Source organism: Scyliorhinus torazame, chromosome 9, assembly GCF_047496885.1.
Source record: "Scyliorhinus torazame isolate Kashiwa2021f chromosome 9, sScyTor2.1, whole genome shotgun sequence".
NCBI classification, from domain to species: domain Eukaryota; kingdom Metazoa; phylum Chordata; class Chondrichthyes; order Carcharhiniformes; family Scyliorhinidae; genus Scyliorhinus; species Scyliorhinus torazame.
Genome location: NC_092715.1, coordinates 239,361,880 through 239,380,216, shown reverse-complemented (window position 1 = coordinate 239,380,216; position 18,337 = coordinate 239,361,880). Strand labels below are relative to the sequence as shown.

General features: G+C 44.2%; 1 protein-coding gene across 24 annotated transcripts in view; it reads right to left on the bottom strand.

Annotated features, from left to right (window-relative positions):
* The window catches only part of LOC140429768 (receptor-type tyrosine-protein phosphatase delta-like), a 3,491,723-nt gene that overhangs the window by 1,710,720 nt on the left and 1,762,666 nt on the right, over positions 1 to 18,337 (bottom strand). For all 24 annotated transcript variants that reach the window (XM_072517184.1, XM_072517188.1, XM_072517191.1 and 21 more), the window contains exon 6: positions 8,586 to 8,634. The gene's annotated coding sequence lies outside the window, so the exon portion shown is untranslated. The remainder of the gene's footprint in view (positions 1 to 8,585; positions 8,635 to 18,337) is intronic.

Genomic DNA, 18,337 nt, shown 5'->3' with positions numbered 1-18,337 from the left:
CCAATTAGGGGTTCTCTGGTGGGCCTCCCTATTCGGGGTTCCCTGGGGATCCCCATATTCGAGGGTTCTCTAGGAGGTGTCCCCCTATTTGAGGGGTCTATGTAGGGGTTCCGAGTCTCTAGGGAGGCTGGTGGGTCAAGCCACCCCATACATGTGGGAAGAGGGGGCCCATCAAATCTGGGGATGGGTGGTTTAATCGCGACGAATGGTGGGGGGGTGGCGGACTGATCCGCAATGCGGTGGGGGTGAACAGCCGCGGGACCTCACTATCGGGCCGCCTGCTCAAAATGGCAGCCTGATAACTGGGGTCCCCCGGGAATCACTCGCAAACCTCGCCATGCATTAATTAGCATGGCTGAGGATTGGGGATCATTTCCTGATTTGCGCTCCTCAGTAGCAATTCAACTCTGGCGGGAGAACATAGGGTGGGATTCTCTCATCCCAAGGCAGAGTGTCCACGCCGTCGTAAACGCCGTCGCGTTTTACGACAGCGTGAATGGGCCCCTCCCCGGACTAATTCTGGCACCTACAGGGAGCCAGCACGGCACTGGAGCAGTTTGCGCTGCTCCAGCTGGCGATCCTGGTGCAAACTGTGCGCTGCAGGATCCGTGCATGTGCAGTGGTGCCGGCGCCAACGCGCGCATGCGCAGTGGCTTCCTTCAACGCACCGGCCCCGACGCAACATAGCGCAGGACTCCAGTGGCTGGTGCGTAGGAAATGAGTCCCCCAGCCAGAGAAGCCGGCCCGCCGATCGGTGGGCCCCGATCGCGGGCAGGCCGCATTGGAAGCCCTCCTGGGTCGGAGCCCTCCTCCCCCCCCCCCGCCGCCGCCGGCTGAGAGCAGGTGTGGACGGCGCCAGCGGGACTCAGTGTTTCCACGACGGCCGCTCGGCACATCCCAGCCTGAGAATTGGCGGACCGGCCACGCAATGGCCAATGCCGCAGATTCTCCGCTCTGTGGAGAATCGTGTGCCGGCGTTGGGGCGGTGTGGCCTGGTCGCGGGGATTCTCCGGCCTAGCCCAGGGCTGAGAGAATCCCGCCCCCAATCTCCCGAATGCAGAATGCTGCCCAATATAAAGTTGGTCTTCAGTGACTTACTGAGAACATCAGGGTACCACAATAAGTCTGTCAATGCATCTGTCAATACGTCTGAAACATCACATCCCCTGTGAAGCTCTGTTGTTGATAAATAAATGACATTTGTTCATGTGCTTTGATTCAACTTTTGTCTATTTCACCATTCTCCCAAAATGTAAGGATAGAGCAAGCAGTCAGTTTTTTAAAAAATCTAACCAATTTCTAATTTTCAGACGATTGGGGTGGTTGTGGTGGTGTGGGATTTGGGAGTTGCGATGCAGGTGGTGTTATCAATTCGGTATCATGTCCATTTTAAAAAGACCCATTTGTATTTCATAACTTTCCTTCCAAGTAACTTCTATACCTTTCCAGTTACTCAACGGTGCACATCTGTACTAATGCAGCAAACAGACAGCTGGACTAAGCTTCATAGAGTCACAGAACCATAGAAAAGTTACAGCACAGAAGCAGGCCATTCATCTTATCTTGTCTGTGTCAGCCCGAGGACCTCCAGGTGCCCTTTTTAATTCCACCTTCCTGCACCCGGGCCATAGCGCTGTAGCTTAGAGCACTTAAGATGCAGATCCAGCTACCTTTTAAAAGAGTTTAGGGTCTTTGCCTCCACCACCAACTTGGGCAGTGAATTCCAGACTCCCACCACTCTCTGTATAAAAAAAAGATTTTCCTCATATCCTCTCGACACCTTCTGCCACTTATCTTGAATCTGTATCCCCTGGTTCTAGAATTTTCCACCAAGGGAAACAATTTTATCCTGTTCACTCTATCTCTTCCCCTCATAATTTTGTACACCTCAATTAAGTCACCCCTCAGCCTTCTTTGTTCCAAAGAAAATAACCAGACATATCCAATCTCTCCTCGTAGCTGCACTTTTCTAGTCATGGCAACATTCTTGTGAACCTCCTCTGCACTCTCTCCAGAGCAATAGTGCCTTTACTATAATGTGGTGACCAGAACTGCACACAATACTCCAGTTATGGCCTCACCAGTGTTTTATACAATTCTAACATTATATCCTTACTTTTATATTCTATACCTCTGACAATGAATGAGAGCAAGCCATATGCTTTCTTAACAAACGTGTTTACTTGAACTGCTGTCTTTAGGGACCTGTATACCTGTATGCCAAGATCTCTCACTTCATCTACCACTCTGAGTATATTCCCATTTATTGTGTACTCCCTTCCTGGTTTCAAGTTTCAAATGAAACATTGGAACAAGGAGTTAAGTTACAATTAAGCTGACAAAGCTTAACCGGATTAATTCAGCATACTAATCAATGGTTGCTTTCTTACATTTTAGAAAATATATAATTACCCAGGTTGACCTTTCTAGCACTGGATCCTTTGCACAGTTTCCAAAATAGAAAATTCCAATATGTGAAAGGGTGGAAAAAAGCTACCTTTGATATTTATGTCTTTGATATTTATGTGAGGTACAGCCGGATGGCCCAGAATAGGAAATACAAAAATCTGCTTTGAGGTAGAAATTACACAGCATCGGACAGCAGCCGTAAACTGGATGAAGGGAAGTTTCCTGGGCTGAAGCAGGTAGACTTGAATTTGGGTCGTGGGTTTCATTTAAAGTTGACAGACGGATCCAAGTCTGCAGACAGTTTGCTGGTGAAGTCAGGCTGATGCAATGCTGGCCCTCAAACACATCCTGGGAGAGGATTGAACACAATGCCTGTGACTTTGGGGGAATACTCCTGTTCCTTCTGACTCACCAGCACTGTACTGAGGGCTGCAGAGGCCAACTCAAGAATCCTGAGCAAGGCAAACTCAACTCTATTCTGCTCACGCCTACTAGATTCGAAAACATTTGACATGTGTTTTTTGAATAAGTGAATGAGGGGCTGAAAACCTGTTTTAGGCATTTGTCCAGAACTCCCAAAAATGGGCCCTACAAATTGGGCAAAAAAAGAAATGTCTGCACAGATTGGACCTAGGATACTCTGGCACTAAATTGGATGAAACAATTACAATTACTACTCCTTTATCTCTTGATAAGTAAGGATATATGACTTGCGCAACCAAAACTTTGATAAGATGCACTGATGCAATTATTTTCACCTTTAAAAACACTTATTTTGTAAGAACGTACTAACGATTGGCATTTGTGGCGCTGCTGTTTATCAACGGGAAGGTCGAGACGCAACAGAGGTCTTCCTTCAGCCTGCGTCTATATTCAAATGTGGTTTCTATCAAGATGAGTTGGATATGACTAACTGGAAACAAGCACTGAATAATTATCTGCAGTTACCTGTCTCATCCTGTAAAATGTTTCTGCTACCTTATTAAATGAATGCCTCCATTGGCATGTCGGGTCATCAAGCATGATGGCAGTTGGGGATCTTGGCAAAATTGGCAAATGTTGCAAAGCTTGTTCTGATGAAACTTAAATGAATCCTTTGAAAACTGATCTAAAATGTGAATAGTTACCGACATTACTGTGGTTTCCACTAACACGGTTATTGGGCGCGATTCAACGGCCATGTTGCTCCCGACTTGGTCATGGGACAAGGCTGCTGACCCTTGCGAGAGGCCTCTCGCGAGATTCACGATGCTCGAAACGTCTCGCGAGATTCAACGGAACCTGGCGAGACGCCGTGGTTTGAACCTCACTCTCGCTGGCCGAGATCCAGATGGCTCATCTAAATATGCATTTTCCGGATTTACCCACCATCAGCGATGCATCGCCTGTGCCTGGGATACCTCGTCAGAGCACCATTTAGTACTGGGCCACACAAATGGCGATTGGAGAGCCCTGGATGCTTGGGCAGGATGGTACTCTGGCACTCCCACTGACACCTAGACACCATGGCATTGCCATCCTGGCACCCTGTCAGTGCTATCCTGACACTGCCAGAGTACCCAGTCAGCACTGCCAGGCTGGCAGGGGCACTGCCAGGGTGACAGTCCCAAAGAGCCCAGGTGCCAGGTTGCCCATGCCAGGGGTCAGGTCCGAGGGGGCCTTGCCCATAAAATATGGGTTGAGAAGCTCGAGGACCCTGAAAGAGGTAAGGTAGGTGAAGTGGGGGGTCTCCGCAGTGGGGTCGCTGAGGGTGGGGGGTGTCAAAAGATTGGGGCTGCCTTTCAGAATGGTGCCCCGATCCGCGAGTAGGCGCTAAACGTGCCCGAAACCTGACATAGAATATTTTGGTTCAATCGCGCCCATTACCAATACAGCCTTTTTAATTAGTACTGAGGAGATTGAACCATTGATCCTTGGCAGATGAGAATTTAAAAGAGCAATTGTTCAATTGATTGTACTCAACTTAAAAAGCAACAAATCTGTGATAAATATTTTTCACTCCTGGTGTTAACTTTTGTACTTTGTTATCAAAACATCAAGGAGTTGACACTTTGATGATATTTGTTCCTGGAAGAAAATTCAGTCGTATAATATGTGTGCCACTGGGCAGTTGGTTGGGCATATAATTTTCTGTATCCTATCATAGCACTAAGGGAGGCGTCAAGTAGATGCAAGTCTCTGAGGTATGAAAAAAACAATCACAGAGGTCAAGTCAGAATGGACATCAATTACAATTTTCCTGTTGGGCAATTTAAACCAATTTTTGCAACCAGTGAACGGGTGCAGGAGTGGTGAATAAATTGAAGTGGACTGAATAATAAAAGTCTCCCTGACTAAATATATGAAACCGGAATGATCTGAAGGCTGCAATATTCAGTGGGCTGAGTGCTAGTTCAAGCTGAAAAAGGGTTAACTTTAGAAGCAAATACTCAGGTGTCTGTATTACGTTAAGCAACAATCCGCTGTGGCGTTATCAGCCATAAATCTGTCCCAGCTTTAATGAGTTTTCACTGATGCACATCCATCCTCTTACAACCAAGCTCACAGCTGACAACCTGTCCTAAACCAGGGAAAATTGCAATGGTTTTGGGGCTAAGACCTTGGAGGTTTATCTTCTGACGATAAGTATAGAATTCTGATGCCAGGCCCTCCTCCGCCCCTGCACCACCCGACAGCAGCCGAGGCCAAAGAAAATAGACCAAAACAAATCAGGTGCACAAGATAAAACGAGAAGAGAACAAATTAACACTGGAGAAAATAACCTTGTTTCGAAGCACTTTGTGCAATTACATGAATTCACTACATTCATCGGAGCTGCTATCTCATTTCTTCCCTTGATCTTATTTGTGGTCCAGTTCTTCAAAGCCTCTGATTTATGGTTCTCAAATTTAAAAATATTTAATTTTAAAATAAATAGAAATGGCAAGCAATACCAAATTATATCTTGGAATGATTTCCAAGCAATGACTCCAAAAAACTCTTCCAGCACCTACACACTGTACAGTGGGTGATATCAGCAGCCCGACCGACCTCTTCTTCAGACCCATTTATCCTGCACTATTTTATCTTGTGTACCTCGTTTGAGTTGTGTTTTTTATGTTGTTTGTTTTGTTTTCCCTTGGCCTTTATTGCCAAGGAAGAGGATATCTGTTACTTAAAAAGAAACTCAGTAGCTCAGTGTGTGTGCTGCGTTGGGTGTTGACCCTTACATGGAATTTTCCAGATCCAGATGACTGACAGTAGAACGATTCACTTATCAGCTGAAGATTTTGCGTCTGACCTCCAACACCATGACAATTTGTTGAAATCCTTTGCAACGTTCGGCCTATTTTAATGAGAATCGGAACTAATGTTGGGGGCGAGCAGAGAAGCAGCGTTAAGGTGGATGTTCGTGAACACCCTGAATTTTCAAATCAAACTCTAAGCCTTTTGACAGGAATGATGGACGGTATAATTTAAATAGCAACTGAGATGCAGATACATCTGGACCCTTCTCGCGACCTCTCCCCTCATATCCTCTAGCTCCTATTTGTCCTGTTCACTCTGATCATTCTCAAGGCTGCTGACAAACTTTACAGCACTAATCGGATGTATATACATGAATGTGTATTATGTCCTTCATAAATTGAAGGATAGATTAGCATCTGGTCCCCAGCATTGTATTGTAATATTCCCACACGCTGGATGCTGTCACATCTATGAGATTCTTCAATTACTCTCACCTTTTCTGTATGTAATATCATTGTCTGAATAATGTTGCCTATCAGAAGACACTGAGCAGCTCACAGTGTTTGTCCATTGAATACCACACTGAAGGCCTTGAATAGCCCATCGGAAGCCAAAGTTATGAGATATAGTAGAGGATGGAAGATCCTCATTCTATTTTAGCTTGGTTAAATTAGCCGTGGAGCATTGGAAGTGAAAAGCAGTCTTCTAAGCTTTTGTGTCAGTCGCTTCCTTTCATGTAAAATAGGAATCAATTTTTCAATGCTTTTCTTTTCTCGAAAAAGGCACACTGATAGCAAACACACTCCTATGCACACAAGGCTAATGCTTGTGTAGCCACCTGGGGGCATGTTTCCTCTGTGCGAATAGATTTATGATTTTGTTACACATAGTGCTTGTAATTGTTGGATGCATTACTTAGATTAAGGATTGTAAATGGCACAGGAATTAGATTTGACTTTGATTCACTCATGTTGAAGTGAATCCAATTCTAAAGGTTATTGTCATTTCCTTCCTTTTGATTTCCGTTTAACCAACACCATTTTGCGATACAAACAAACCATTTGTCATTTTCCTTTGCTGTAACAGTCAACACACAAAAAGCAGTCAAAATCTCTCTTTTCTTTCTCCATTTAAATATCAAAGAACTTAAACTTACCCAATGAATATATTTTGCTTCACATTCCAATCAGACAAAATGTCAATCCACCTTTGTTCCTTATTTATTTTAGCCCTCAAACAACCCCGATGACACCCACAATGTTTCCACCGTTTCTAAGAACACTCCTAAATGGCATAATCTCAGTGAACCACTTTGTTAAAAGATAGGTACACACTCATCCACGCATCTGTCAAGTGACGTTTATCACGGAAGAGATATGACAAACAGCTTTCCTTCTCCTTATAGGAATTTTCAGTAAGATTGACCCACAGTTGCTAACTGAGAAAACAATGACCAAGTGGACAAATTATTTCTGTCTTCTTCATCAGCTGCTACAGTACTCAGACATGTGCATACACGCAGAAAAAATAATGACCCAGGCCCAACCAGGGGAAAAGAAGCTGGTTAAACAGTTTTTGAAAAGTCCGCACACGATAAAGTCAAAATGAAACAGCAGTTATACTGCTTTGGGACGTCATAGCTTGGGGGATTTCCCTCTTCATGTATTGCCCTTCTCGTCTGAGGGTTGTTAATCATGGCTTATGCCATAATATTAGAATGAGACATGGTGCTGGGGATAGGCCCCAAGAACTACTTCAAAGAGCATAGGGATTGAGTGTTATTCTGCACCATATTCTTATCAATCTAGCCAACTGATCTGACCAATTTGCGGGATATCCCCAGAGAAATGACAGGAACCACTGTCCTTGTTCCCTTCAAATTTCTAAAGTTATAAAGAATGATTGGAGAATTCCCCATGAAAGCTGCAGGCAGAGATTTATTTTAGGCAGTCGTATTTAACATTGCATGCTGCAAATTGAACATGGGGTAATAGATACTGATATCTAAGCCAGGGGACCCGGAGTATGCCGGCTTGAAGTTTGGTGACAAAATTGCACATAAACCTGACGAGGTGTTCATTGCTTGTCGTCTGCTGCATCATAAGCTGGAGATTGGCACCTCCATTTTCTGCCATTGTTCCTTTAGCACCTTGTGTTGCGATCATGAACAGATACATCTACCAAATGAGCTGAGGGAGTACACTCCACAATTCTGAAAGGTTACTTGCCTTTATGTCATAAATTGAACTCTTGCACATCCTCGCACTCAAGTAATTTATTCTGGTTATACTAGTTAGCCAGTCAGTCATTGTACCAAGTTGAGAAAATATTATTCTGGTAATTTATAACCACACGTAAGTATGAAGCTGCTAGCACATCTTTCTCAAACTCACTCGCAACAAACGCACACAGGTTATCAAATCTAACATGGGAAGGAAATTCCTGCTTCTCCTGTCCCCAGAAAATCATGTGCGACAATATTTATAGCTGGATTAAAATATTTAAAATGGTCAAAATATTGCTTTTGGACAATAAGTGGAACATGTTTGAGACCCCAGTCTCACTACAAAAGGCAAAATGGCTGCCAAAAATAACACAGACAGACAAACTGTACAGTCTCCAAAGCATAAAACAGCAGCAGTGCACAATATAGAGATTCTGAACCATTACCGTATTAATTCAAGGCAGGAGCATAGGGTTAAAAACCTTCTGTAAGTCAAAACCAACCTTCAGGAAACCACACACCAAGTGGAAATTGCTTATTTACAACTCCAAGGTATACGTAATAACCAATTACAGCAAATTAAGAAAAGACCATTGTAATTGGCTGGTACCAAACACAGCTTACAATTTACGTAAGAATGTTTTGATCTGAATAAGCACGTCTCTGTCTAATTCCTAATTAATAGTTGGAACAAGAAGATGGGAAGAAAAAATATTTACGTTACCCTGAGTCTGCGTGTTTGAAATTCAATGGGATGTGCTCTATCCTGAGACCTTTGAAATAAGAAAAGCAAAAATTAGAACAAAATATCACTTCCAGAATTAAAATCATGATAATAATTGAATGACTAATTAATATATCAATATGTTTAGAAAAGATAATCAGGACATTAACTAAGATTTGTCACAGGAAAGAAGAGCAAATATATTTGTAGGAATCCACAGAAAATGATACCTTCACTTACAATGTATAGTCAATTCTTCACATTACTGAAAGAAGCACCTTGCTTATGGCTGTGACTTGGGGTATTAAAGAGAATATCAGTGAAGCAGTTGATAACGTTGGGCTGCATGATTTTTTTTGTGAGTTCCAACACAGATTAATATTTAGAGACTCAATGACCACTCTATTAATCAATCATACCAACCGTTGATGTGAAATGAGAAACAAGAATATCTACTTCTCACAGCCAGTCGCAAACATTTTCCCCATATGGTTCTGGACAATTCCAATATTTTACATGTTTTTCTTTAAAATTTTCTAAAATGTGAACTCAATTGGATCGCCCCTTTCTTGATTTTGGGAGGTGGTTATTTTAATAGGGGAAGATTTCCCCCAGTTCCTTTCGGCACTGAAGAGCCTGCCATGCTCCCTCCCCAAACAAAAGACAACAGTTCCTCAACTCAATTGAACAGGTTCTCTCCAGCATTCCCAGACAGCGTAGAAGCAAAATGGAACGTACTTTGAGACACATTTATAATACCACACTCTCAACATAAGGGAAACAAGGGCGGAAAATTGTTGACTAGTTCCGTTGTGATGGAACCTGTCATTGAAGCCAAACAATCAACGATCAATAACTACAAGAGAGATCCAAGCTAGAAGACTTGAAATGCATTAAGAACCATTCGATGTAAAACCCAATAGACTGCTAGGTGGTGCAGCAATGACAGCAGGTTACAACTTTGCCAGATATCCATAAGTCTTTAAATACAATGAATGCGAAGGATAGGTATGAAGGGGTCAAAAAGGCAACATCCAAGAGCAAAGAAAACAGCTCCATTGACAACAAAAGCAGGAGAGGACATCACTGGCTGCAATAAACAGATGGAGACATGCGAAGAACACTATATTGAGTTGCACACTAGGGTGAATACTGTCACTGAGGAAGCTCAGTCTAGATACCAGTCTGTCATGGGAGGGCTTAGCAAAGTTATTGATGGGCTTGCCACAGGCAAAGCTCCAGGTGCTGATGCTATAGTGCCTTCAACTCATCGAGCTTTGGGAACCAGCACTCCTGCAGTATCTGCAAGAACTTCTTGGTCTCTGCTGAAGGAAGACGTAGTGCCCCAGGATATGCACAATGCAAAGAAGGCCACCCTGTCGAAGAACAAGGGCGACTGCAATGGTTTTAAAAACTACTGAGGCATCTCCCTGGTGAACACTGTGGGAAAATATTTGCCCATGTTGCCCTTGTCAGATTGTAAACCTCGGGCCGCATGTGCGGGCATTGTAAACATAGTCATTTTGCTGCTCCAATGGTGTTGCATGAGGGTATTAATCAGATTAGTTTCAAGTTTGGGCTGCAGCAGTGTCTTGTCAACCAGAACCGTTGTCCTGTTGCGCCTGGAAAAGAGTCATTGTCCTGACGAGGACAGGCCAGTTGTGGCAGATTCCCGTACCAGCCTCCCGAACAGGCGCCGGAATGTGGCGACTCGGGGCTTTTCACAGTAACTTCATTTGAAGCCTACTTGTGACCAGCCTCCCGAACAGGCGCCGGAATGTGGCGACTAGGGGCTTTTCACAGTAACTTAATTTGAAGCCTACTTGTGACAATAAGCGATTTTCATTTCATTTTTAAAAAATTTTGCAGGCTGAGGAGTGCAGCATAGTGGTCCATGCAATCCCGGGCACATTTTCTTAGAAGATGCTCAGCTGAGCCTGCCGCCTGTTCTGCCTGGCCATTGGACTGTGGGTATGGGGACTGCTTGTGATAGACTCAAAGTCCCAAGTGTGTAAAGTTTCTAAATTCAGCAGAGATGAATTGACGAAGGGCACCTGTCATGAGTCTCTGAGGGATTTCCTGTGTGGTGAAGCGTCTCTTGAGCTTGATGATGACTGTGTAACTCGTCACGTTTGGCAGGTAGTCGAGTTCAAACCGCCCGGAATACGAATCAACAAAGACTAAATGTTATTTACCATTCTATTCGAAGAATTACCATGGGAGATCCAGGACCTTATGTAAGTGCAGCGGTTCTTTTGTTTGATGCGGCTTAAGTGCATTGCACGGCGCACATCTTGAGGCTTCCCTTTTCTTGACAGTGTATATTGATTCTTTTGTGCTGTATCTGGTTGCTTCAAACCCAGGGTGCCCCTGGTGAAGTTGTTGGTTGCAGTACCTCTGAAGGGATGGTGAATCGCTGGCCACGCAGTATCTGCAGCATACTGCACGGAAGGTTCATATCCAATGGTGAAGAATTTATAGTGCTCGTACAGAAGCTGCCTTGAGGAATCTGGTCAGCCCCTCATGATGATATTGTGCAGTTCTCTGCATGTGAAGTCCGCCTGTGAGGCATAGAACTCATAAAATCTACAGTGCAGAAGGAGGCCACTTGGCCCATCGAGTCTGCACTGGCCTTGAAAAGAGCACCCCACTTAACCCCATGCCTCCACCCTATCTCTGTAACCCAGTAACCCCACCTAACCTTTTTTGGACACTAAGGGCAATTTAGCATGGCCAATCCACCTAACCTGCACATCTTTGGACGGTGGGAGGAAACCGGAGCACCCGGATGAAACCCACGCACACACGGGGAGAACATACAGACTCCGCATAGACAGTCACCCAAGCGGGAATTGAACCTGGGACCCGAGCACTGTGAAGCAACAGTGGCAACCACTGTGCTACCACGCCACCATAAATAAATAATAGTTCACGATAGCATTCTTAGCATAACAGACAAACCCTAAAGAGCCCCCAACTGGACTCGGACGCAAGGTGAAAAATAGTGGCAGCTGGTGATTTCTGTCGACAGTTCACGCACACTGTCTGAAAACATGGCGCAGCCGAAAGACCCAGGAAATCTCAGAGAGAAAACTACAGACCAGAATACAAATCCTTGGAAAAAAGACAAGAGGAAGAAAGGGATTGAAGGCTCACCTGATAATGGAATGTTGTGGGTCTGCAGATGCTTGCGAACTCACATATCCGATTCCAGGCAGCAGTGAGTGGAGGCCTCAATCAAGCAGCTGAATTACTGAAGCAGTAACAGACCTAGAGCTTTGGGTAAGCATGGAAGCTACACTGCCACTCCCAGAACCTTTCGAGGCAGGGAAAGCTTTCAACAGTGAGGCAATTGGAGGAAGAGATTCTCCAGACACTGAGCAGCTTCAGGTTTGCACAAAGAGGACCAGAGGGGCCAGGTCAGTACTTTACTCAATACAATAGGCGCCATAGTAGACAATGTGGCCTAGTGGTAATGTGACTGGATCAGAGGCCCAGACTAACAATCTGGGGACACCAATTCAAACCCCACCATGATAGCTGGTGGAATTTAAATTCAGTTAATAAATTCTGGAATTGAAAGCTCGTCTCAGTAATGGTAACCTTGAAACTACCATTGTTTGTGGTTAAAACCCATCAGTCCACTAATATCCTCCAGAGAAGGAAATCTGCCTTCGTTATTGAGTCTGGCCTACATGTGACTCCAGACACACTGGAATGTGGTTGACTCTGAACTGCCCTCTGAAATGGTGTGGCAAGCCCCTCGGTTCAAGGGCAATAAGGAGTGGGCACAAATGCTGGCCTTGTCAGTGATGCCCACAACCCATGAAAGAATTTTAAAAAAATCTGAGGGTGTAAATGGCTTAAAAATATCAGATTACAGGCATCCACCATCCAGTTACAAGGAATAGGCCAATATCTGACAAAATTGAGTTACAAGAATATGGAACCCCTGTATGTTTACAGAACCAGGATTGATGACTATTGAGTAGAAACATAGCTGAGGCTGATTTATGATGTTGATAAAATTGCTGATGAGCATTCTGTAATGTATTCCAAAGTAAATGCCCATCTCTCTATTCAGGCTTGGCAAAGCTAAAAACTGAATATCACATGCAGTAATACTAAGGGCAGGTGTTTACGTGTCTCTTCGCAGCGAGGAAGGTCCCTCACACACTCTTAGACAACTTCAAGAGTGAGACTCAACACATGTTTCAACAAGGGGTGATTTCTCCAGTAACTGCACTGATAAAATACTGTTCTGGAGTGATCACAGCATCAAAGTCTAATGGTTCAATCAGAATCAGTGCAAAGTACTCAGTTTAACAAGTCAGTAGAGCAAGCGATCCACCCGATGGCACTGGTGGATGAAGTCTCATAAAATTAGGAAAAAGCCTCCTCTTCACACAATTGGATGATAATAGTGGCATTTGGCAGTTGTGTCTGGACAAAGAAGGACATCCAGGTTGTTAACTACTTTTATCACCTGATTTGATCATTATTATTTTGACGACTTGTCATTCTGAATTGCTTCAGCAGCTGAAATATTCCAAAGAATGATGAGTGGGGTTTTCCAGTCACGAATTGTCCCCCGAGTCAATGGCGCTTTGGCTGTTCTCCAGAATTTCCGATCCAACCCGTGGTTATTCCTGTCACGGGCAGGACCGGAAAGTCCCGGCCAATGTCTCAGACCCTGGAAGGCATGGAAGGAGTAATATGCCATATGGGCGACATTCTCATACCCGATTCATCGAGGGAAAAACTTGACCATCGAGTAAGGGCAGCCCTCAAAGTCCCACAAGAAACATGTTTGACATTAAACAACAAATGTAAATTTGTAAAGCCTATGAGAAAATTCTTGGGGCATTTTGTGCAAGCTTTGTGAATTACAGCCGAACTGTAGAAAACCAAAGTCATTAGAGTGTTCTCACAACCTGAAAACATCACAGCATTAGAAAGGTTTCTTTGGATAGTCAACCAAATAGGCAAGTTGGTATAAAGTGTTGCAGAAATCAATGGACCATTATGATAGTTGTTGAAACAAGGTTAATAGTGGGGCTGGAATGTGGACCAGCAAAATGCTTTCACAAGATGAAAAATCTCCTAATTTCACCAAAAAATCTAGTGCGCGGCAGTCCAGAATTGCCAACAATTATGGCAGTGGGCACATCTTCATCAGCAGGCTTGGGCATAGCGCTGCTTCAAGTTCAAGAAGGTGGACAAAGATGACCAGTTTATTACACCTCAAGATCTTTCATGGATGCAGATAAATATGTAATATTGAGAAAGAAGCCATATGGGTCAACTAGAAGTTCTCTGTCTATGTCATGGGATTAAGGTATAAAATTGAAGCTGACCACAAACATTTAGTTACTTTTCTTACAAGAGATTAGCGTGTAAAATTAAAGCGCATGGGATTGGGGGTAATGTATTGAGATGGATAGAAAACTGATCGGCAGACAGGAAACAAAGAGTAGGAAGAAATGGGTCTTTTTCCAAATGGCAGGCAGTGACGAGTGGGATACTGTATGGATTGGTGCTGGCACACCAGCTAATCATAATATATGTTAATGATTTAGATGAGGGAATTTAAATATCTCCAAAAATACAGATCTCACAAAGCTGGGTTGGAAGGGTTATGAGGAAGATGCAGAGATCCTTCAGTGTGATTTGGACAAGTTGAGTGAATGGGCACATGAGAGATGCAATATAATTTGGATAAATGTGAGGATATCCACTTTGGTCACAAAAACAGGAAGGCAGATTATTTTCTGAATGACTATAAATTAGGAGAGGGAAATGAGCCATGAGACCTGGATGGCCTCGTGCACCAGTCGCTAAAGGTAAGCATGCTGGTGCAGCAAAAGTAAAGGCGGCAAATGGTATGTTAGCCTTCATAGTGAGAGGATTCGAGTAGAGGAGCAGGAGTGTCTTATTGCAATTATACAGATCCTTGCTGAGGCCACACCTGGAATATTGTGTGCAGTTTTGGACTCCTTATCGGAGGAAGAATATTCTTGCTATAGAGGGAGTGCAGCAAAGGTTTACCAGACTGATTCCTGGGATGGCAGGACTGACCTATAAGGAGAGATTGAGTCGGTTAGGATTGTATTTGCTGGAGTTCAGAAGAATAAGGGTGGATTTCATAGAAACCTATAAAATTCGAACAGGACTCTGTAATGTTCTTTCATTGGGCTGATGTTGAATCTTGATATTGTAGTGTGAACAAAGAACATTAGACTTTGTTTTATAAACAAAGCTATGTATTACCAACACTACACTAACAAATTACTAAAATGTCTAAATTAATACAGTTGGAAATAATGGCCGAACACTAACTTACACTAATATACTACAGAGCTACTCTAATATGCGACTGCCACAAACTCCTTACTAACACCTTCTCCTGGAACACATGGGACAGGATTCTCCAAAAATGGGGCTATGTCCCCACACCAGCGTAAAAACGCTGGCTTTTCACTCCCCAGTTTCCTGCAAAAAATAAAGAGCAATTCATTTACCTGCAGGGGGCTGGCAGTGACCCAGAGAGCATCACACAGCTTTGGCTGTGGATACGGGCCCCCGCATTTCCAGTTCCGAGTCCGCGCATGTGCACGGCGGCGGCCCCCAACGGCTGCGCCGAGCGCCAAGGCGGACTCGGACCGCGGACCAACACTAAGAAACAAGGTCCCCTCAATCTGCCCCCGCGGCGCTTCATCCTACCCGCCCAATCACTGCCCCGGCCGCCCATAAGGCGCCCCCCCGGTGATGGATCCCCTTGCCCCCAACCAGGGCGGCCGGAGACTGAGTCCGCAGCCACCGCGCGTGAGTTCCGACCAGCCAGACGTGGTTAGAACCAAGCCGTCGGGAAATCAGCCAGTCGGGATCGGAGTATCGCTGGGAGGACCTCTGGCAATGGCCCCCCAGCTGCGCGGCGTAATTCGCGGGAGAACGATTCTCGGGGACCGGAGAATCGCGGGAGCGGCGCCGGGCCCGAACCGGGTGTAAAAATCGATTCTCCGCCCCCATGCCAAACGTGATTTCAGCGTGGAAAATCCAGCCCATGGTGTATCCGGGTATCGTTTCTGCAAAATCACACCACCCGGTGTCCAGGTGCTGGAACTACAACAGTCATACATATATTATTATTTACATACAGATGATAATACACGTGACAATCTACTTATCATCACAGACTAGACAGGGTTAATGCAAAAAAGAAGTTCTCAATGGTGAGAGTGTCCAGAAGCAGGGGTCACGGTCTGAGGATACGGGGTATACCATTAAGGGCTGAGATGAGGAGAAATGTCTTCACGCAGGTTGGTCTGTGGAATTCATTCCGACAGGAAGCAGTTGAGCCCAGAACATTGTATGTTTTCAAGAAGCAGTTTGAAAAAGCACTTGTGGCGAAGGGGATCAAAGGATATGGGGGGGAGGTGGGATCACGCTACTGAGTTGGATGGTCAGGCATGATCATAATGAATGACAGAGCTGGATCAAAGAGCCAAATGGCCTCCTCCTGCTCCAATACTCCATGTTTTTATGTTGCTCTAAATGAAATTGCAAAAAGACCACCTAGAATTCAATATTTTGGACAGAGACTCATGAGATGCAATTCAAGGTAAGTCCCAAATAACGGACCGTTCAAAAATACCAGTGGTCGGAGTCAAGATGGAAGATTTAAATTTGCGAAAGTGTCAGTCTATGCTTCACTCATTACCAAATACCTATCAGTCATGGAATAGAGATTACAGGAGATTAAGCAAGCACAACAGGATGACGAATGTAAGAGCGTTGTCAGAATGGATGACTGGAGTATATTCCTAACTCAGTACTTTGCCAATACTTTAAACAGAGAAAACATCTCACACTCACACTCATTAGTTTCTAATGACAGTTTAGTCATCCCTAAAACATTTTGACTCAACATTCTTCAGAAAATACATTAAGGTCAGTTGGGAATAGTGAAATGCCGAGCAAGGCCTCACAGTCAATCCAGTGGCCATGCATCAGTCACTCCATTGAAGAGTTAATCACAAATTACTTTATGTGTACTGTGAACAGCCAACAACAGAGCAAAGTACTTGCACCTTCAGCTTTGCCCCCGAGGCCTTGGGAATGCTTGGGAATGGAGTTATTTGAGTTTAAGGCAAAAGTTTTCATCATCATCATTGACTACTGCTCATGAATAATCTTCGCAATACATGACATCCCGGACAGTGTGGTGTCAGACAATTGACCTCCTTTTGTTAATGAGCTGATCTACAAATTTGCACAGGAATATGGTTTCATGCATGTGACCAGCCACCTAGATATTCTCAGCTGCACAGAGAAGCAGAAGGGAGAGTTCAAATGATTGAGGAATTGATGAAAAAGAACAAAGGCATCAACTCAGCCCGACTTAAGTGTAGAAGCTCACCATGAAAAAACGGTTCTCGTCATTGGAACTATTGATGGCGGGACGGCTGCAAACACACCTTCCAGCTCGACAACAAACACTACAACGTAACTTTATCTCAGATGACCGTGAGAAAGGCAGGAAGTGCGAGGAGCAACAAGGAGGCAGTCACGTTTGCAATTTCAATGCAAGGCACAGAGCACAAGACTTAAAAAGTGGCTACAACCCAGGGATACAGTGCCAATATGACATTGTTATGTTCAGGAGCTGGGTCAATTTAAACTGCCCTGATATACCCACTCTCGAGCTATCCTTAAATAGAAAGGTGTTTTTATATTCTGATTTCCCCCTTTATAAATGGTGTAGTATTTTTCCCCAGTCCTTAAGTTTGGTAATGTTCCAATCCTCTATTATGACTGGCACAGCAAACTCGAGGTAATAAGAAAATAAAAGGGTGGTTTATTTTTACACACACTGGTTTCGCATTGTCCACTCCTTTTTACACTCACACAATAAATGGGGGATAAGGTAAAAGGAAGAGTGTTCAGGGTGTGACCACAATAAAAATATCGGTTTTACATGCGTCCAGAGTCCAGAATTAGAAGTCAATTGCAATGATCCTTCCGAGAGGAGATTGGCTGATTGCACAATGCTTTGTCTTTCAGGAATGAAGGAGAAGGCAAGTAGAACAAGGTCATTTGGAGGCATGAGTTCTAAGGTTACAGCAATTGGCAGGTTTGACGATTGTCCAAGTTCTTTCTGGAGCCACCGGCTGGACGGTAGACAGGCTCTTGCTTGGTGTTCTGTTCACTTTGTTGGTCAACCAGGAACTGCCGGAGTTAAGTTCCAACAGGCGTTAGCACAGTGCAGCTTGTGGGGCGGGAGGTCAGGTGATACCTCCTTGATGTTAGACCCATGATGTATATTCCCAAGACTGGAAACTACGCGTTTAATTGTAGTTGGGACTTGTTTTGTATTTGGGGCACTGGTGTCAGGTTAACTAACTGTGCTCTCTTTGTTGAACCCTTTGTATTTGGTCTGATATCACTTTGGCCATAAGCACCATTATGGGAGATTACGTCTTGCGAAGATTTTCCTTTGTTTAGAGTTGGATAGACCAGACTCCTGTTCCTGTGATGATTGTTACATTAATAAAGGTGAGGGGAGTCAGAAGAGCAAGAAAATAAGACGTTTATTTAAAACACGGACTACTTACAAAGAGTTGAACCTCGCCGGGTCCTCTCTCCCTGTCGGTCGGTTCCTATCTGGCCAAACTTTTATACACATAAATTTATCAGCCCCGTAGTTAGCGGCAGAGCTCATATTCCTTAAGCCACACGGAGAAAACAATTGA